The sequence below is a fragment of the Ambystoma mexicanum genome, chromosome 7q (genome assembly GCF_040938575.1).
Source record: "Ambystoma mexicanum isolate Mex_15411 chromosome 7q, UKY_AmexF1_1, whole genome shotgun sequence".
NCBI classification, from domain to species: domain Eukaryota; kingdom Metazoa; phylum Chordata; class Amphibia; order Caudata; family Ambystomatidae; genus Ambystoma; species Ambystoma mexicanum.
Window position 1 is genome coordinate 514,644,638 of NC_090941.1, and position 22,088 is coordinate 514,666,725.

Sequence of the window (22,088 nt, forward strand, 5' to 3'; positions counted from 1 at the left end):
CAGGATCCACAGGAAAAGTGCTTAATGAGGGATGAACCAGAGTTTCAGTTAAATAAAGTGCCAAGATCAATTTAGGTGAAATTTAGACAGAAGACAACTTCATCGGAAGAAGAAAAGGTTGCGTAAGTTCCTTCTGGCCTAAATATAGAAGCACATTCAATAGTGGTCACTGGAGGTGAAATAAATCCTGAGGCAAAGCAACTCGCTGGATGGACGGAAAAATATTAAAAAGATAAACAGGATCGGTGTGCCCTTTTCAGCTAATCCTCTCATCGAACTTTAGGAAAGACTGTAAATAAATGCAGAGCCCATGAAAGAAGATGATGTCATCTTTCATGTCCTGGGTGTTAGTATTAGCAATTCACGGTGCTGGCGTGAGTTACGGTTGCTTAGCTTACCATAACTCGCAAATTTCTGGACTTTTTCGGTTTTGCCTGTAACCATAACGTCCCTTTAACAAAGATTTTTCATTGAATTTCATAGGTTTTTAATAGTGAAACTTAACCATAACGTCCCTTTAACACTGTTTTTTAGTGTATTACACGGCCACGTTAGTGGCCGTGTAGTTATGGTTAAGTTGCTGTTTCTATAGGAAGAGCACTTTTTGGGTGGCTTATAACTTCACTCCCCCTGGACGAATCCTCACCAAAAAGTGCGTGGGCCACTCAGAATTTTTTTGCAAAGTTTGGAGATGTCTGGTCCAGGGGAGCAAAAGTTATAGGGGGGTCCCAAAACATCTTTTTTTCCCATAGACTGAATGGGGGAAAAACTTTGCGCACAGCTACAGTTCAAACCGTTGGATGGATTTTCACGAAATCTGCGGCAGGTACAGGGGCTTGGTCCAGAAAGCGTGCTTTTGTAAATTTGTTGACCTGCGGTGCAGTACTTTTCTTTAAAATTATCAAAATGTAGGTCTGAAAAAATTAGTGATATCTATGTCCGCTTCGCTGTCACACTTCCCTGTTCGGTTCATCGACAAGATACCGATTGGCTAAGGTGCTGGTGTCATGACCGCGGATACGCAACGTCTCTGCCCATTGGCTGCTGCGAGGCGTGTTCTGCGTCAGATTGTTTGGATGCGGCCGACATCTTGGATCCGCCGAAAGCGGAGCAAGAACCAGCGTACATATGCTCTATTTATAAAACTGTTTTGCTGTGTCACAGACCATTGGGAAAGGTTCAGACAGTAAGACATGGGTGATCAATGCATTTGTTCTGGGGGTCGGTCTTCATGATGTACTTTCTATGGACAGCTTGTACGCACAGAAAATTAGGGGTGTAATAACGATAGAATTTCAGTCCATGCAGTGGACAGGAAACTTCTAACTGTTGAAAGCACACGCGTAATGGTAGCCAAGATTGAATTTGACAACATGCGGTGATTGCATTACTTTTCCCGATGCCTATTATTATATTGATTAGTGCGCCGCCATGGGTGTCAAATGCAACAGTGGTTGTGGCCAGGGCCTAGAGTCTTGGATGCATGGCCGTCGGCCGAAGGCCGAAGGCCTTACTTCCAAGACTGTAGGCCCTGGCCACAACCACGCAGCATGTCACGCCCATGGATACACTCGTAGTATTGCATTTCGATTGGCAAGTTGTGGGGAGTGCGTGCAGTCTTGAAGAACAAAGTTATAAGTACTAGACGTGGAAGCCACAGCACACCCATCCCATGTAAGATCTATGGACATACAGCTAGGAGTGAAGCCTCTGGCCAGAAGCACTGAAGGATACCACACCTATAGAAAAAACCCCACTCCCACACATCACTGAGGTGGTTGTGGAGAGACCCTGCACTCTTGGGTGTATGGCCAAAGGCCATGCACCCAATAATACAGCTATAATCTCTTCATGATGTATTTCCTATGCCCAACTTGTACGCACCGAAAATGAGGCGTCCAATAAGGGCAGTATTTCAGTCCATGCAGTGGACAGGAAACTTCTAACTGTTGAAAGCACACGGGTAGTGGTAGGCAACAATGAAATTGACAAAATGCCGTGATTGCATTAGTTTTCCCCGATGGCTATTATTATTATAATCATTAGTACTCCGCCATGGGTGTCACATGCTACAGTGGTTGTGGCCAGGGCCTAGAGTCTTGGATGCATGGCCATCGGCCGATGGCCGAAGGCCTTACTACCAAGACTGTAGGCTCTGGCCACAACCACCACAGCATGTCACACCCATGGATACACTCGTAGTATTGTGTTTCGATTGGCAAGTTGTGGGGAGTACGTCCACCCAAGAACAAAGTTATAAGTAGTAGACGTGGAAGCCACTGCACACCCATCGCATGTAAGATCTATGGACATACAGCTAGGAGTGAAGCCTCTGGCTAGAAGCACTGAAGGATATCACACCTATAGAAAACCCCCCACTACCACACATCACTGAGGGGGTTGTGGGGAGACTCTGTAGTGTTGGGTGCATGGCCAAAGGCCATGCGCCCAATAACACACTTATACCTTCTTCATGATGTATTTTCTATGGCTTCCTTGTACGCACAGAAAATGAGGGGTCCAATAAGGGCAGTATTTCAGTCCATGCAGTGCACGGGGAACTTGTAACAGTTCTAAGGACACGTGTGGTGTTAGGGAACATCGAAATTGATACCATGCCGTAATTGCAATACTTTTTCCTATGGTTATTGTATTCATCAGTATGCCGCCATGGGTGGCACATGCTACAGTGGTTGAGGCCACGGCCTAGAGTCTTGGAAGCATGGCCGTCGGTCGAAGGCCTAAGGCCTTACTTCCAAAACTCTAGGCCCTGGCCACCAATACTTCAGCATGTCACACCCATGGATACCCCCTTACTAATGCGTATCGGTTGCCTAGTTGTGGGGAGTGTGTGTACTCTTGGGTGCAAGGCTGAAGGCCATGCCCCCAACAACAAAGCTATAACCTATTCACTTACAAGTCCACATGTGTTTCATGTAGTGCAGTGGTTGTGGACAAGATGTGTACTTTTGGGTGCATGGTTGCAGGCTGTATGCCATACACCCAAGCATGCACCCAACAGGAAACTTATAAGCACTGCAGTTATAAGACACTTCACAACCATATATTGAAATGTATGGCCATACACCTACAATTTTAGGCCCTGCGCACAAACAGTGCAGCATTTCAGAGCTACAGAGACACCCCTAGTATTCAACATCAGTCAGATGGCTGTGGGGAGAGTCTGCAGTCAAGAGTGCATGGGCGCAGGCCATGCACCCAACAGCACAGTTATATGTAGTGTACTTACCAGGCACAATGGGTACGATATGGTGTGGTAGTGCATCACTCTGGCGGCTGTGGGGAGGGGTTGCAATCATGGGTGCATTGCCGAAGGCCATGCCCCCAAAAGTACATTTGTTTGTAGTGTACTTATATGCCACAATGGATGTCATATGGTGTGGTAGTAGTGGCCAGGATGCAGAATATTTTAACAGAGTAATTAGCACTGCAGTTGTAAGTAACTATGCATTTTAAATACTGTATACCCATACATTCATAATGCTATGGCCTCTAACTCACCTCTGTAGCCTGTGGCTACAAACTACTGCATCATATCACAGCCATTGGTACACTTGTACTATGCAACATCATTAAGATGGTTGTGGGGAGGGTGTAGAGTTTTGGGAGCATGGTCAAAGGCCATGCTCCCAAAACCAAGTTTGTACATAGTACAATGACAAGGCACAATGGTTCCGATATGCTGTGGTGTTTCTAGTCAGGACCCAGACTCTTGATTGCTGTCCCAAAGGCCATGCACCCAAGACTGAACTCATAAGCAGTGGAGTTACAAGTGAATATGGGTGTGGTGTAATGCGCTTGTTGTGTGGACGCCCTAGTGTCTTGCCTGCATGGCTACAGACGATGGTCCGAAAAGTAAATTTATAAGTAGCTAATTTACAAGGACCATGGTTTTGATATGCAGCGATGGTTGTGGCTAGGACCTATACTCCTTGTACGTTGGTCGTAAGGCGTACATGGTAGGTTACACACCGAAGATGCAAGGGCCAGCCTACAGGCACTGCAGCATATTAGTACCATAGATTAGACATGTAGATTCGCATGTGTAGAAAATGACTGCCAATATACTTACTCCTTGCTTTGTTCAGAATCCACATACAAGTTTTAAATGATTATCGTACTTGGCGGAAGTATCCCTTTTTCCATTTCTGTGATAAAAGAAACAGGTATGTTAGTCTTTGCATTTTTTGAAAATTTACCACATTGCTTAATAGACAGTTTACCTTTTTTTTTACCCTCATATTTAGTTTACAAACCAGTGTACTGTGCATTGCGCTCAGTTTCTGTGTTTGTTTTTCTAATCCTTGGGTCTGGGGAAAAAAAATCCTTGTCGGAATAAAAAAAAACTTCATTTACTATGGTACTAACTACTTCCTTGTTTCCTTTGAGTGTTTCCTTCATCTTTCCGATGAATGTTATGTTTGTTGCCTTCCTGCCGATTTTTACCAACAGTTAGATACCTGTAGGCGCATTCTAACTGTGCATTTGTTCCTACAGCTTTGTGTTATTCATTCATTTGTGTCGTTGTTATATCCTGTTTCCTTCATCTTTTCCATTAATGTTATTTTTGTTGCCTTCCTGCCGATTTTTAACAACAGTTAGATACCTGTAGGCGTATTCTACCTGTGCATTTGTTCCCAACAATCTGTGATATTCATTTCTTTGTGTCATTCTTACATCCTCTTGTGTAGTTAGATACCTGTTGGCGTATTCTAACTGTTTGTAGTCTTTCACATATTTCTTTTTTAAATCTTGAAGTACACATTATTTCGTAAATTTTGGCTTTAAGAACATTAAATACGCATTTGTAAGATTAGCTGGCAATCTCTGCTTTAGAGTAATGGTGCTATCACTACATTCGAAACATCCACAATTCTTTTTAATGTATGCAGTGTAGTGACCTGCATTGGTTGTAGTTCCTGCATGGTAGATTATACCTACTGTTGTAAAGGTTTTCTTTCCAAGTGACACTTGACCGTGTGTGAATCCAGTCAGTTTGCAATTGTTTTTGGTGCCATCTGCATTATAACGTAGAAGCATAAGTATTATGTAGGCACTATGTGATTGTATCAGTAAGGTGGAGCGATTGTCTGAATTGCAAATAGTACATAATCTGCCATGGTTTGCATTTTGTACAAGTTGCTGAAATGAATGCTCTCACAATCTGGTATCGAAACATGCACAAATCGCTCATTTGGGATTTCTTCCTGTATCACTTTTCTACAGAGAGTGCATGTATGTTTCCACATGTACGAAATCTGGAAGATTTCATTTACAGGTATGCTTTTGTTTTCCAATACTAATAGTCTGTACATTAGAAATTCTTGTGGATCTTCTTGTGAGTTCTTAGTGAATCTCACCATTCCAGCACAGTCGTCCAATTGTTGCCTTACTCCATGAACACTGTATGTGTTGTCAGGATTGCTTGGTGCATTTCTATGCAGCACTACCATTTGCAAACACAGTTGGTCTGTACTGTGGAGGTAAATATTGTTAACAATTGGTGGCAACTGAAATAGAATATTCATTGCTACATTTGCATAGCAACTTACCCCACTTTCATTTGCAAATTTAAATGGTCCAGAAAGTTCGGTATCTGAGTTTTTTTTTTCGAAATTTCTGATGCTTCTTTGCCGACGTCCCTAGTTTACATTCCCTAGTAGGTTCTTCTATGTTTGCGGTAATTGATGAAACTTTAGCTTCTTTTCTTTTCTTTCCGGAATTTTCTGTTGGATTCTGTTGCATTTCTGTTTCATTTAGTTTTCTTTTACCACAGTTTACTTTATCTGGAACAGGGTATTGTTTCAGATGAGGGGTGTACAGTGAACGCAATCTATTGTATTCTAGAATTCAAGGAATATCAGCTTTGACTTTACTTGCATCAAAGTTCATTAGCAATAGACCGTCAAGTGTACGTAAGCGTGATAGTGCTATGTAGCTCATGCCTTCCTTAAAGACTGTGTTTCCTATATCTATCAATGCTTTGTCTAGGGTAAGACCTTGGGATTTATGAATGGTAACTGCATATGCAAGAGTTAGAGAAAATTGCTCTCTAAGTACATGCATGTCTTTGAAGAGAAGGAATCGAGCAATTGAGCGCTCTATCCTTTTCACTTCTGAAAGTTTATCAAAGCGAATATTGACAAACTGAATGTTGCTATCACGTGGGTATGATTGAAAGCCAACAACTGTGCCCAGTGCTCCATTAACAAGCCCTTGCTCTATGTCACGGTTACGTTTAAGCATTACTCTACAATTTAAGGATAATTTCAATATTTTTTCCAACCCAGCTGTGTTGGAGATTGAATTTTCTAAACTATTTAGTCTTTTTGTGGCTTGCTCACACATGGGTACTGTCATACCATGTACGTCTAGTTTGTCTGTGGCGCTAATTTCCAGTATTGGTTGCATTTCTTTACTTAACATTGTTTCATTGAATTTGAAACAGCTTGCAAGAGTTGGCATTAAGGCCATACAATTGACATTTTTGTGTGCTATTTGTTCCATAACATCAGTTGCACATGTATTGTCGCCATAAAGTGCATGTATGTGCCGGTTTTTCAATACAACTTGTGCTTCTTGCGATAATACACCAACTCTAATACTTTTTAAGATGTTGGCATAAGTGAGATCTGCAGATTGCTGCATGTTCTCAGTTAATTCTCTATATTGGAAATGTTGCCAAAGGTTAACATTACCTATGCTATCAACAGTTTTCCGGCAGAGTTTGTGGCCTAAGGTTTTAAAAATCGGTTCACCTTTCACTGGTGTCAATTGTAGAAGATCTTCGAAAACGATAATGTGTTTCCCTGCAAATAGTTCTTCATTGCTACTTTAAGTACTTCTTGCAATCTGAGATGAATCAAAGCCAACATTAGGTTGGAGACCATGCTCACTTCATCTATTAGTAGCATTTTCATTTGTTTCAATACTCTGCGTAATTCCATTGCAGCTTCTGCAGAAAGTTTGTAGTAGTCTAATTTATTTTGATGCTCTACTGGAAGCAGTAGTAATTGGGGTAAAGTGACACCACCTATGTTGTAGGCAGCTAGACCTGTGGGGGCTGTAACAACAGCTGACAGTTTGTTGTTTGTCAATTGTTGAAGGAACTTGCTGATGATTTTGATTAAGAATGTTTTCCCTGATCCAGCTTCACCACTGATGTACAGCAGTATAGGTTTGTAATTTTGGCAGGTACATTCTTTATTTTCGTGTTGTACACCATGTACAATTTGTTTTGTTAGGTCTTCAAAAATGGTGTGCTGATCGTTGTTAAGTTTTGCTTGTTGTACAGTTAAGTCTTCTGTATCTTCTTGATACTGATACATGGTGTTTCTACTTCTGCCATAGCTACTTCAGCCTCATTTGCTATTAGTGGTTGTCCTAGTGGTTCTTGACTTCGTTTTACAGAAGGTTGACTACTGTCGGAAGAGTCCTTATCTAGTTGGGCCTGAAGTTCTTCTTCCTGTTGCTGCTCATTGTGTAACATTGTTTTGTACTGCGTAAAGTTCACATCAGTGATAGCGCTTTCATTTGCTTTGAAAGCATCTTCATAGCAGTCATCTAGTTATCTAGTATGTCTTCCTCTTTTCTCCATGGTTTGAAAAGTTGTAACAGAGACATGTAATATAGTTCTTTCTGTTGAGGACTTTTTAATGACAATTTCACATGATTAATTAAGCTTCATTTGGTTAGTTTCACTAAGCTCCCTTCGCAGTCGGTCACTCTATATCTATGTTTGCTTTCATCAGCTTTTACATTATTTTTGTATGCAAAGTTTTGAGCTATGTGGTATAGACACATGCTTTCCAGAGTGCTACACCTGTTTGGATAGTATGTGTCCAGTAAATTGTTTTTAAGAATGTCTTGGCTATTGGGATCATTTCTGGCAATTGTTTCTATGTCCTCATATGATTTTAGCACTCTTTTTCTAGATTTTGCAGGACCAAGACTGAGCCATACTATGTTGTATGATTTTCCATACAAAGCAGTACCGGTTAAACAATCTGCTGCTTCATAGGTGCCACATTCTCTATGAGAGAGCATTTTTATGCCTAGGCTGTACAATTTCTGCGATAATGTTTTGTCTGATGCTGGTTCATCCCAGAGGTCTTGAAGCTCTGTTTTTTTCTGCTTTTGTTAAGTAGGCTGTAACATATCGTGCAACAGCAGTGGAATTGTCTGCAATGTACTGCACATCTATGTTTGCATTCCATAAGAGGGCAATGATTCTATTGTAATCATTGATATATTTTGATTCTTCCCTTCTTTTTAATTAATATGTGTTCTTAGGTGATTTACCTTTAACACTATGTTGAACTGAAGACATGAAGTGATGAAGTGGTTTACTTCACCTGTTTCTGTAACTGGTCTAGGGAAACCAAAACGGCATTTGGTGTAGTATTTACCTTTGTTTTTTGTATTTGCGGCGACAATATTTGCCACATTTGTGTCTTTGAAATTGTAAAATCTACCCATGCAGCTCATTATGTGTCTGTTCAGAAGGGATTTCACAAGTGACATATTTTTGGATAAACTGCAAAATAGTGCTGTCACTGTCGTGACCAAATTTCGGTGCACCTTTGATCCACAATAGCATGTGAATATGTGGTGCTCCTCTAGCTTGATATTCTTTTCTCCAAAAGAAGTGCTGCACTTCTCCAAGGGGAGGAACCGTTTTATTGCAAATAAAGTGTAGCAAAGCAATGAAACGATGATGGAAATATCTTGACACATTAACTGGATCTAGAGAGCAAAGTTCTCAAGGTGTTAATATATCTATGTTGTTTTTGTTGCTGTTTGCTATGCGTAGGAACTCATGTAAATCTTCCCATGCATATTCAGCACAACTTAGCGTAACAAACCAAGTCGGTGGTCCTAGGTTTCTGATCATACAACGCACGTCTCCGTGGCGTTGGAACCAATATTCCTTTGTATCACATGTTTGCAAAAAATGTGTTATACTTGATTGTAAAACCTCATCTTTTTCCTGTACTTTTTGTATTAACTCCGTAGCTGACATATTTTGAAAGTGGGTACCAGATTTAAGAATGCATGCAACCCCGTAACATGGTGTTGCTAATTCAATTTCATAGAGTAGGTGGAATATGTATTACACATTTTGTCTAAATCTGGGATCTTGCTAATACATTCGTAATGAATGGTATTCTGATGCCCTAATCTGAGTGGGTCTATCATCGTATCTTCCATCTTTGCCAGTAGGAAATAGCAGTGGAAAAGCACATGCTTCTATACTTTGTTCACATATATTCATTGGTGACCCTTTGTTTTGTCGCATTTGGTAAGTTTCTAGTGCATCATCTATGCTTTCATTGGAATGCAATGGATGAATTGTGTAATGGTCCAAGGGTGGATACTGTAGCAGGATCCAGAAATTCGAATTGTCCAGTTTCTGATGGCTCTTGAATTATTTCAGTTATTTCCCTTAAGCTTTCATCAATATTTATTGCCTTGTAGTACTCATTATTGTCTTTTAGATATTGCAATGCTTGTCTAACTTTGTGTAAATCCACTAATTGGTGACAATTTTTTTTGTCCTTTGTTGGTACTCCATTTACCAAGACTATTAAAGAATGCTCTATTGAACGTTCAACTCCTAGAGTGTGTACATTTTCCGTTAGATCTAAAATAAACTACTTTGCCACAAATGCCTTTCACAAATTCAGAGGAAGGTAATTTTGCTGTTTTTGGATGAAGGAGTATAATTACTTCAAATGGGTGAACAGTTTGAATTATTATGCTCTCATACAAATTGAGCTGCTGCAGGATTTTTGGTAATAGAAACAATTCCAAATTATTTGTAATAGCACGTGAAGGAGTGTGGTTGTTGTCAAATTTTGTAGTACAGTAACTGCAACATATTAGACGTTCAGTTAGTTCATATTTGTTTTCTGCTTAAAGGTATAGAGCTAATTCAAACCATTTAGAATCTTCAAAAGATTGTTATTGTGGGATCGGTCCCTGTTGGTGCGCTAGTGACCACTCTGGATTAATTCCAAAACCCAACCTATAAATTAGTTCAGGTACCCTGGCAGCAAGACAAATCCTACCCCCTCAAACTTCCCACAAAGTTTGTATATAACAGTGAAGATTTTGGATTAAGCATCGGGGGAGTGGCTTGCGCTCAAGGTCAATCCTCTAAATGCGAAGAATATTTCAAACAAACGTTGCAATGGTCCAAATCATATAAGATATAATGTTGTTTATTGTCCAAAAAGAGCAACAGTGGACACGTGATTCGACCCCTGGTCGTTGTCAAGGCTGTAAATATCATGTATGAAACATAACACCATTGATGATAATGTACATCACATTAAAGTTATTAGCATTGAATCATAGAATTATAAATGTTACAAAAAACATGAAAATAGATAGGTCATACCATGTTGCATCATACACCAGGTCAGGGTTTGAGGGTTGGAGTCAGAGCAAGTTGAGAATTCGATGCCAAATGATAAAAATAAAAATAAAGTTGCAATGAGCAATTTGACAATTATTATTTGACCTCCCATTGTATTAAATTACACAAATATGTGATCTTGGAAAATGACCCTTAATGCATCAACACCCAGCTTTTGAGGAGTTTGTGAGATATTCCATAAATCAGTACCCGATATGATCAATATCACAAAGGTTTAGGATCAAATAATGTATGCCCTATGCGTACTGAAATGATTGAATGAATCCTATTCACCCTAAGGTCTGATCCGAAATCATTAACGAATAATGGTTATGAATTTCTCATAAATCCACTTGGACATCAAACGTGCTTCCAAAAGGAAATGTTATTGATATATCTGCAGTAAAGGAAAGTATATGTAAAACACTGTGATATTCTATTCGATGGCATAAACTGTAAGGTGATCCTACATTGGATTTCTTACCTTATCAAGAAATAGTGGACTAGAAGAAACAGTATTTTTGTAGACCATTTCTGGTATAAGTGATGTTATGTGGCCTGTGAAAAATATATATAATTTTGAATAATCAAGTGATATAATCCTAAAACTTGAATTTGTAACAATAGAGGCAATTTATTATTATTGTGCAGTATATACAATGCCCCAATTTTATAAAAATAATTATTGCCCTTCATATTGATTTCTGATTGGTGGGATTTTTAAATATGGAAAAGTGTGGAATAACATTAAGCCCTGATTTAGATACTCTTGATCCCTTATTATGTCAAACAATTCGTTAAAATGTTTGTGGCCCCATTTACCAATGAATAGCACCATGTTGGGCCAAAAATACCCATTTAATAGAAGAATCAGAATGTAATATATAAGTCACAAAAATGTGACCTTCATCATAGGGATAAATCCCTAGCACCAGTCTTTGTCCCTTTGCCTTTTGGCTCCTTCAGCAGCAATTTTGCCGCGATTGCGGCAAAAACGCCATACAAAATGGCACCCGTAGCGTGATGACGTCACGCGTTTGCGTAACACGTGACGGCATCAAAATAAACATAAAGACGCGCATGTCGGCGCAATCGATTTGATATTGGCAGCATATCCGTTCTGTAGGAATTATTAAGTAATTCCTGAATTGAAGTGCTTAGATGCACGCAGTGTGCTAGTGATACATTTATTGTTGGAATATCAGAATGCACAAAGTCCATGTTGCAATATAATGCCCCGTGTCCCCTGTATTTGTACTGCAGATTAATATTATTAATCATGTTTATGTTATTATCTTATACCCAAAAACGAAATAGGCGACATCTATAACATATGGGCAGAAGTATTGTTGTAAATTTGTATATTTTAACATATATAAAAGATGCAGTAGCATTTAATAAATAAACCACTATAATTTTTATGGTACAAATTACGTGTTGTCTTTGGGAGCTTGCAGGTAAGATGTGCGTTGGTGGCTCAATGACATAGTTAATGATTGCCAATACGGTATGAGATACACATTGAAAGGCTGGTTCCCAAACTATTAATGGAAATCCATAGGATATATATACCATTGTTAGTAAATGATAAAGGTGATTACCTTAATAGCTTCCCCTCATGTAAATAAAGATATTTCCATTTTATAGGAGAGAATGGGCTTATTTCAAGAAAAAATCGGATCCTACTATTTCAATAATCTATATGTTGGGTTATAAGCAAATACCCATAAGTGTCAAATATCGGGTTACTGAGGAATGGCATCATACGGCCACTCGAAGATGATTAATTAACCAACCTGTTCTTGTTTAAAGAAACACATGCATTTCATGATCACAATTCAAACCCACTTGGGTGCACCTTTAAAAATATATTAGTTTGCACTCCTGTTGCCTCAATTTGAGCATAACATTGCCTCCTCTTTTACCTAACTTAGACTTCATCAGATCAATGAAGCGAATATCATTGCTATTATGCATTTGATGACATGCTCGCCAATGAATGGTCAATTAGAATCTTCATTGTCTTCTATTTTGTATGCTATGTCCACATTTTTTGTGTTGCTTTTGTAAAACGTTCTGCGGCAACACACATACACATGGTTTGGTACTTCAGCCGATGACCTTTTACATTTTACTATTTCTTTTCTGTATGTGTGTAGTAGAAGGTTGCTATGTGCAGAATTGTTGCTGGTATGTTCTAAAACTGTTGCATTTTGTAAGTGGCTCTCACTTCCGAAATACTTTCTCTGAATGCGGTCAATTTCTTCTTGTAAGTATTTGGGTGTACCATGCAGAAGAGTGGTATTTAAGTTGCCTAATTCTGAAGCTGGACTTTTTGCATAGTATATTTTATACACTAGATTTCTTACATTGGAATGATGTATTGATATCCTTTTGATATCATGGAAGGTGCTTTTGCAAATTGGCCCAGAAATGCAGGCTAATGAATGTCCTTTTAGTTCTGTGTATTTCCGCACTGGACAAATATCCATATTTTTCAGCACTTTCATTTTACTTTCTCTTTACCTTTTACATATTGATTAAGAAACTGACGTAAAAATTTGAACGCTTTGTTTGGAATGGTACACATTGATGTGCACGGCCATTTGTATACTGCACGGTGTGGTTCTGCTGAATCGAGAGGTAATTCTGAGTTTTCAGGGAATATATTTGTAAGCAGTGTTTCTTGTTCCATGATGGTAGTATTGATTTTCTCATACCCTCGTCCACTGCTATGGATGGCAATTGTGTTTGTTTGATTTTGTTTGTATGCTTTTTCATTAAAATATGGTTATGTGGTTGTTGTGTGACTCCATTCACCACCAAAAACATGTAAGAAATTATTTTTGTTCACATTCCGTTTATTGCTCAGTTTCTTTTGTAGTTTAGTACTTAGTTTTGTTAGTGCTTTCATCCTATTTAACACTAATATAAACAACTTCCTTTTGAGAAGGATTGCACTGTCCACGAGACCTTGTAGGATTAACTTTCTACGGTAGGTTTTAAGGGGTGAGGAGGATTTCGGTCCTCTTCTTAGTAGATTCTGAAGGACTCTGTGATGAAACATGTTTGATAAAATACTTTTTTTACTATGCATTTTTGTTACACTATCAGGATTATTAGGAGCATTGTTAGCTGTACTGGTAGTCATTTCTTTGGCAACATTTTCGTGTTTTGTGACACATTTTGATGGAGGAGGTAAAGTTTTGGTAGTTGAGACTTCCTTTGTTTTGGTAACCAACTGCATTAGCTAGTTTGTTCTCACATTCTCTACAAACTCTACAACAGGTGGATGTTTATATTGGGCACTTATATTTTTATTTGCTCTACTTTTGCATTCCTTTCTATGGAGTTGCTTTTTGGTAGGCATTCTTTGGTATCTGTTGAAAAAAAGGTATACTTTGGTCTGTTGTCCAATGTCTGTGTGCTGTGTGCATGTGTGCATGAGTCTGATGGGGAAGGTCTTTGTCATGGTGTGCCGATGTGCAATGATTTGGTAAGGCTACTTTTTTGTTTCTATACTACTACAATGTGCTTCAGATGAGAGTAAAAACTGGCCTACTTGTGACGAAAACCATTATTAATGAACCAAATGCCATAAACTTGCAACAGCAACTTCTTTTCTAAATATAACCTTCTAAGGATTACGTATGTTTTGAGTTCCAAACACACAGGGATTTGTGAGCCATTCTGCCTGTTATTCTTTGTTCAATAAATGGATATTTGTAGGTAGAATGGTTTAGAAATCAATGTTTGCTTTGGCGCCCAAAATAAACAAATAACCCACACAGCCTCTTTGAGGAGTAGTTACAATATAAAGGTAGTACTGTACTTAATTTTTTTTTCGCAAAATAACCAGGTTTCTTCGGGTATGTTGTCTGCAGTGTTGATGCTGTTGATTCTCAGGAGAGTAGTCTTCACTGCGGTGCAAAAAAACCAAAATCAATTACTTAGTGTGTTTACAGCAGTGATGATACTGCACACATTAATTGTTCTTCTTTCGTCACAGCATTCTACTTTCATATTTCAACCCAGTGCATGTGTGCATTTCACTTCACTCTGTGCAGTCTTTCCATGGCATTTGCAATATCGTATTTGAAAGTCCTTCAAAATTGCTAACAATTATCAGGGTAATTCATAGAATTTCATACAAACGTGGCGCATGCGGCTGGCGCACTGTGTGCGCCAGCCGCGTGCCCAAAAATCGATTTCCACGCACAGCGTATTCATGGATTTTAGCCTCCAAAACCAGCCGTGGCACAGAGTGGCGCAGCGACCCTGCAACAGCGCCAGTTACGCCCCCAAGAACGCCCTCGTGCAAGGAAAAGCCAACAAAATTCCCAATTCAGCGCAAAGGGCTGCGCTAACCCTGGACCAGTTTACAAGGCTGCCAAACAGCAAACACCAAGCGGGGAATGTGTATTACTGGGGTGCGCGTGAAGTTTCAAATGCGAAAGGGCCTGTGCGAGTGGGGTACGTGTATTACTGGGGTTCGCGGGAAGTTTCACATGCGATTTCAGCAGGGTACATGTATTACGGGGTTTGCAGGACCTTTAACACGCGAAAGGGCCTGTGCGAGTGGGGTACGTGTATTACGGGGGTGCGCAGGAAGTTTCACACGTGATTGGCCTGGGTAGGTGTATTTCAGGGGTGCACAGGAAGTTTCACACGCGATTGGCCTGTGTACGTGTATTTCAGGAGTGCGCAGGAAGTTTCACACACGATTGGCTTGGGTACATGTATTTCGTGGGTGCGCGGGAAGTTTCACACGCGATTGGGCCTGGGTACGTGTATTTCATGGGTGCGCGGGAAGTTGCACACGCGATTGGGTTTGGTACGTGTATTTCAGGGGTGCGCGGGAAGTTTCACACGCAATTGGCCAGGGTACGTGTATTTCGGGGGTGCGCAGGAAGTTTCACACGCGATTGGGCTTGGTAGTGTATTTCAGGGGTGCGCGGGAAGTTTCACAGGCGATTGGGCTGGGTACGTGTATTTCAGGGGTGCGTGGGAAGTTTCACATGCGATTGGCCTGGGTACGTGTATTTCAGGGGTGCGTGTGAAGTTTCACACGCAATTGGCCTGTGTATGTGTATTTGAGGGGTGCGCATGAAGTTTCATACGCGATTGGCCTGGGTACGTGTATTTCGGGGGTGCGCGGGAAGTTTCACACGCGATTGGGCCTGGGTACGTGTATTTCAGGGGTGCGCGGGAAGTTTCACACGCGATTGGGCTTGGTACGTGTATTTCAGGGGTGCGCGGGAAGTTTCACATGCGATTGGCCTGGGTATGTGTATTTCGGGGGTGCGCGGTAAGTTTCACACGTGATTGTGCTTGGTAGTGTATTTCAGGGGTGCGCGGGAAGTTTCACACGCTATTAGGCTGGGTACGTGTATTTCAGGGGTGCGCGGGAAGTTTCACACGCGATTGGCCTGGGTACATGTATTTCAGGGGTGCGCGGGAAGTTTCACACGCGATTGGCCTGGTTACATGTATTTCAGGGGTGTGCGGGACGTTTCACACGCGCTGGCCTGGGTACATGTATTTCAGGGGTGCGTGGGAAGATTCACACGCGATTGGAGTAGAGTACGTGTATTACCGGGCTGCGCATGAAGTTTCACACGCGATTCTGCTGTCTGAGCAGGGAACGCGTATTTCGGGGGTGCACGGGGAGTCCTACACGTGAATTGGCATTGTGGGTCTTCCCAGGTGTCCCCTCTACCCCCTCCACGGCCCCTGCAGGCAGCCCACACCACAGGGGACTACCCTGCACCCCTGGTCATGTCCCGCAGGCAGCCCATCCACCATGGGCATGCCCCCCAGCCAAGCCACATGTCACATTACAATATGATCACCAACTCATGTCTCCCAGCACCTCCACCCCCCAGCAGTGCAGGGCACTTGCCAGCAGGCCCCCACACATGTCCCCCAGCACCCCCACCCCCCAGCAGTCAGGGGCACCTGCCAGCAGGCCCCACACATGTCCCACACATGTCCCCCCACACCCCCACCCCCCAGCAGTCAGGGGCACCTGCCAGCAGGCCCCCACACATGTCCCCCTGCACCCCCACCCCGCAGCAGTCAGGGACACCTGCCAGCAGGCCCCCACACATGTCCCCCTGCACCAACACCCCCCAGCAGTCAGGAGCATCTGCCAGCAGGCCCCCACACATGTCCCCCTGCACCCCCACCCCCCAGCAGTCAGGGGCACCTGCCAGCAGGCCCCCACTCATGTCCCACACATGTCCCCCTGCACCCCCAACCCCCAGCATTCAGGGGCACCTGCCAGCAGGCCCCCACACATTTCCCCCAGCATCCCCACCCCCCAGTCGTCAGGGGCACCTGCCAGCAGGCCCCCACACATGTCCCCCTGCACCCCCACCCCCCAGCAGTCAGGGGCACCTGCCAGCAGGCCTCCACACATGTCCCCCAGCACCCCCACCGCCCAGCAGTGCAGGGCACCTGCCAGCAGGCCCCCACTCATGTCCCACTCATGTCTCCCAGCACCCCCATCCCCCAGCAGTCAGGGGCACCTGCCAGCAGGCCCCCACACATGTCCCCCAGCACCCCCACCCCCAGCAGTCAGGGACACCTGCCAGCAGGCCCCCACACATGTCCCACACATGTCCCCCTGCACCCCCACCCCCCCATCATTGACAGGCACCTGCCAGCAGGCCTTGACACATGTCCCCCAGCCAACACGTCATCACAATCCAGATCCCTGGCTCTTATGGCCACACAAATCCCACCCAAAGCATCCCAGTCCAAACACCCAACCAAGCTTTACATCCAAATTGAAATCCCCATTACATGATAGATCACAAATAAGCAGTATGCGCATGAGTACAAGTCTGTCCGACCCACATAAAGGCAACACATGACTGAGAAAACCCACATTGTGACATGCATGAAACCAATGAGAGAAGACCACACATTGAAGTAAGAAACAAAAATGTAATCAAGTCAAAATGAAGGGAATGAAATAAAAACACACAATAATGCCAATAATAATGAAAATGCAGCATGTCCCAAAAAATGATAAATAAAAAAAATGAGAATCCAAATTAATCCAAATGAAAATGTGTCCAAAATCACCGTCCAATAAAGCAAATCCAAAGGGAAAGAAAAGCGTAATATCCATTGCTCCATGGTGAAGAAAAATAAAGATGAAGGAGAAAAAATCCACTATAAAACTATGTACAAATAGCAAATCCAGGGTCCATGAGCCCAACGACATAGATGAAACCTACAATGAAACCTACCTAATTACTAACTATATACAAAAATGTGGGGCATAATCCATGCGCCCCAAATGAAAGAAAAAAGAAATGAAACTTAACAATAATGAACTATATACAATGGCGGCGGGCAAGTCCAACGGCTCACTTGTTGATGTCATTGGCCAGGGCATCATCGAACTCCTGTTCAATGTCTTGGAGGCGGGCCTGTTCTCTGGCCCCGAGGTCTCGCAGGGATAATGCCATGTCCACCTCCAACTCCCTGCGAATTCCCTCAAGGCACTCAGCCCGCCTCAGCGCCCTGCGCATGGAGTTATCCGCCCTGACCATCGTGAGCCGTGCCTCCTCCGCCCGCCGCCGCTCCAGACCTATCTGCTGGCCCAACCACTGCCACACGGAAGACACTCCCATTCCAGGGTCCTCCTGCCCTCCGGCTGATGCCTGCCCCTCTGATGTAGATTGCCCCGAGCCATGATGCCTCCCACGTTGACGCAACTGCCTCTGCCAGCACAACGGCAATCAAGGCTAATGGAATCCACTGACGCCGTCGTGCTGGCACATCCTCCATCTGCTGGGGTCCAGTTGCTGTGGTGTCCACCCCTGCTGGACCTCCGACTCCCGACAGTGGCAGGGATGGGATCCCCACTGAGCTGGCTGCGTTGGTCAGGGCAGGTCCACAGGGGGCCCTGGTGGCATCTGGGCCGGAAGACGACATGGAGAACGACTGGCGCATAGTCTCCACAGAGGAGGAGAGGGCCGCCAGAGTGGCCGACACATGTACAAAACCCCCGACCATGGACACTCCCAACTGGGCCACGTTGGCACGCTGCTCTTCGTGATGACGTGCGTGCTCCCCCGGGAAGCACGCACGTCATCACGAATGTCATGTGTGCGTAACGCGACACCAATCAGGACCTTCTCCATACGGCCAGGGGTCCCCTCGCCCGCAGGTAGAGGAGTGTCAGATGACATGGACATCCCCCCTACCTGCGGACGGGCCTGGGATGGGGCATCCCTGCTGGTGCATGGTGGTGCAGTCACAGGGTCAGGGACAGCGACATGCACAGGCCCCTCCACGGTGACCTGTGCTGCCTCCTGCCCGTGGCCCTGGACCGCACCACTTGCACCAGTGGTACCACCCCCACCAGGCCCCATGTGCGGCTCAGTAGCGGCCTCCTCCTTCTCTGTGGAAACCACCAACCTGGATGGCTCCACACCGTCTTCCGCCGTTGCAAGCCCCTGGCCCTGGACCGCACCACTTGCACCAGTGGTACCACCCCCACCAGGCCCCATGTGCGGCTCACTAGCGGCCTCCTCCTTCTCTGTGGAAACCACCAACCTGGATGGCTCCACACCGTCTTCCGCCGTTGCAAGCCCCTGTGGGGGCTCACCCACCCCTTCCTCTGCAGCCGTAGTGGCAGACGCAGCACCAGTCCCCTCACTCCCAGACAATGGTAAATTCTGGGAGGGTGACTGGGCCTTGCGTCGCCGGCCGGTGGGGGAATCCCCGCCGCTTTGCTCCACAGTGCCGTCTCCGCCCTCTTCATCACTTGCCGCTGTGTAGAGGGAGACATAGAACACAAGCATCATGGTACTGTACAATGGTCCCCTAGACAGGAAGCAATAGCAGATGAGTGGCACGGTCAAACATCACTTCCATCTTGTCCCTCCACAACACATGGGTCAGTGCAGGCAAAACACATGCAGTAACAGGCATGGCGCATGCTATGAACATTAGCATACATGTCCAAGGGACTCTTGAAACATACAATGCTGGTTTGAAACTCACATGCATCATGGGTCATGCACACACTTCACCCTAGTTTCATCCATCTGGCCTCGTACACCCCAGACATAGTGGATACAAGGATGAGTAGGCTGCATCAGTGAATCTGAACATTGTCACAGACATGTGTCATGCATCCATGGCATTTCCAAGTCACAGACACGCAAGTCAGACACACAGACATGGACACCATACATGTCCATGACAGCATCACCCATCTCTCACACCCCATCCATGTCCAATAATAGAGACAGGGATGCATTAATGTGTGCATTCCCCATGCTGCTCTGCATGTTGCATTGTAACACATGCATCAACCATGTGGTTCACACATTACTGGTCTCACATGCATGACCATGATGTCCCTGCACACACACATACGTACATAGCCTTTGTCACACAATCAGGCAAGTATCAGACAACCAGCACCCTGCAACATGCCCTGTCTCACACAGCAATGCTTGGCCACTTACCGCTCAACTCCGGACTGGTCTGCCTCCGAAGGATCTGGGCGTGGAGCACTGGGCCTACGCGTTCCAGGACCCTCATCTGGATGGTACTCATGCTGCCCTGGCCCCCCTGCATGAGGCGCCGGGCCTTGTTGAGGGTCCTGGACGTCAAGTCCTACCAGCGCTTCTTGACATGTTGGTAGTTCCGGGTTGTCACCCCCTCTGCGTTGATGGCAACCACTGCGTCATCCCAGAGGCTCTCCCGTCCTTCCTTGTTGGCACGTCTTGTTCCGAAGAGGGCATCATAATGCCCCAGGACATGCTCCACCAGGACACCAACTTCGTGGCAGTGAAGCTGGTGACCCTCTGCCTCTCTGGCTGGGGGTTGCCAGTGGTGCCAGATGGAGATGTGCCCGACATGTCAACCCCAGAGGCAGGAGTGGGTGGGCAACTGGGTCCTGGGGCTGGGCTGTGGAGCGATGGAATCCCAGTCGGGAGTCTTCTGTTCCAGCAGGGGTGGACCCAGCAACTGGACCCCTGCAGATGGCTGACATGCAGGCACCAAATAGCAGGGCACGTGGGCAGCAGGCAGGCAGGCAGCAGCAGATGGCTGGTGGGAGTGTGCTCGGGGCTCTTGGGGGCAGGAAAATGGCTTTCAGGGCAGGAGCGTGGTCTTCCGTGTGTGTACGCGTGGCCAGCTTGATACGGAGTGATTTGGCACGTAAAAATCTTACACATCAGCGTGTAATTCGAGGAAAGGCCCTTAGCGCGTAAGCGCGTCAGCACACGTACGCGATATCATTGGACCAAAGGCCAATAGGGAGTAAGCGCGTAAGCGCGTCTGTGACGTATTGTGCACGGGCGTTGCCCTTTCGCATGTAAAACTTCACGCGAACCCCGTAATACACGTACCCTGCTCGCCCAGGCCCAATCGCGTGTAAAACTTCCCACGAGCCCCTGAAATACACGCTATTTTTGACACAGCGGGTGTCGGTGTTTTTCGCCTACCCCTTTGCACGTCATTTGTCCTAGAGGGCCACGGTATGGGGCATTCATCAGAGCTGTATATATGTGCTTTTTGTTAGCGCACATTTTTTTAATGCGCAGGGACGCTACTGCCTGCCTTCGTGTGGCGGACATGTGTTGATGTACATCGTTGACTTTTGGTTTGTGTCATGAGATCGCCATTTCACTGCTGGGGGGTGGGGGTGCAAGGGGACATGAGTGGGGGCCTGCTGGCAGGTGCCCTGTACTGCTGGGGGTAGGGGGTGCAAGGGGACATGAGTGGGGGCCTGCTGGCAGGTGCCCTGCACTGCTGGGGGGTGGAGGTGCAAGGGGACATGAGTGGGACATGAGTGGGGGCCTGCTGGCAGGTGCCCTGCACTGCTGGGGGGTGAGGGTGCTGGGGGACATGTGTGGGGGCCTGCTGGCAGGTGCCCTGCACTGCTGGGGGGTGGGTGTGCTGGGGGACATGTGTGGGACATGAGTGGGGGCCTGCTGGCAGGTGCCTGCACTGCTGGGGGGTGGGGGTGCTGGGGGACATGAGTGGGGGCCTGCTGGCAGGTGCCCTGCACTGCTGGGGGGTGGGGGTGCTGGGGGACATGTGTGGGACATGAGTGGGGGCCTACTGGCAGGTGCCCTGCACTGCTGGGGGGTGGGGGTGCTGGGGGACATGTGTGGGACATGAGTGGGGGCCTGCTGGCAGGTGCCCCTGACTGCTGGGGGGTGAGGGTGCTGGGGGACATGAGTGGGAGCCTGCTGGCAGGTGCCCTGCACTGCTGGGGGTGGGGGTGCTGGGGGACATGTGCGGGGGCCTGCTGGCAGGTGCCCCTGACTGCTGGGGGGTGGGGGTGCAGGGGGACATGTGTGGGACATGAGTGGGGGCCTGCTGGCAGGTGCCCTGCACTGCTGGGGGGTGGGGGTGCTGGGGGACATGAGTGGGGGCCTGCTGGCAGGTGCCCTGACTGCTGGGGGGTGGGGGTGCTGGGGAACATGAGTGGGGGCCTGCTGGCAGGTGCCCTGCTCTGCTGGAGGGTGGGGGTGCTGGGGGACATGAGTGGGGGCCTGCTGGCAGGTGCCCTGCACTGCTGGGGGGTGGGGGTGCAAGGGGACATGAGTGGGACATGAGTGGGGGCCTGCTGGCAGGTGCCCTGCACTGCTGGGGGGTGGGGGTGCTG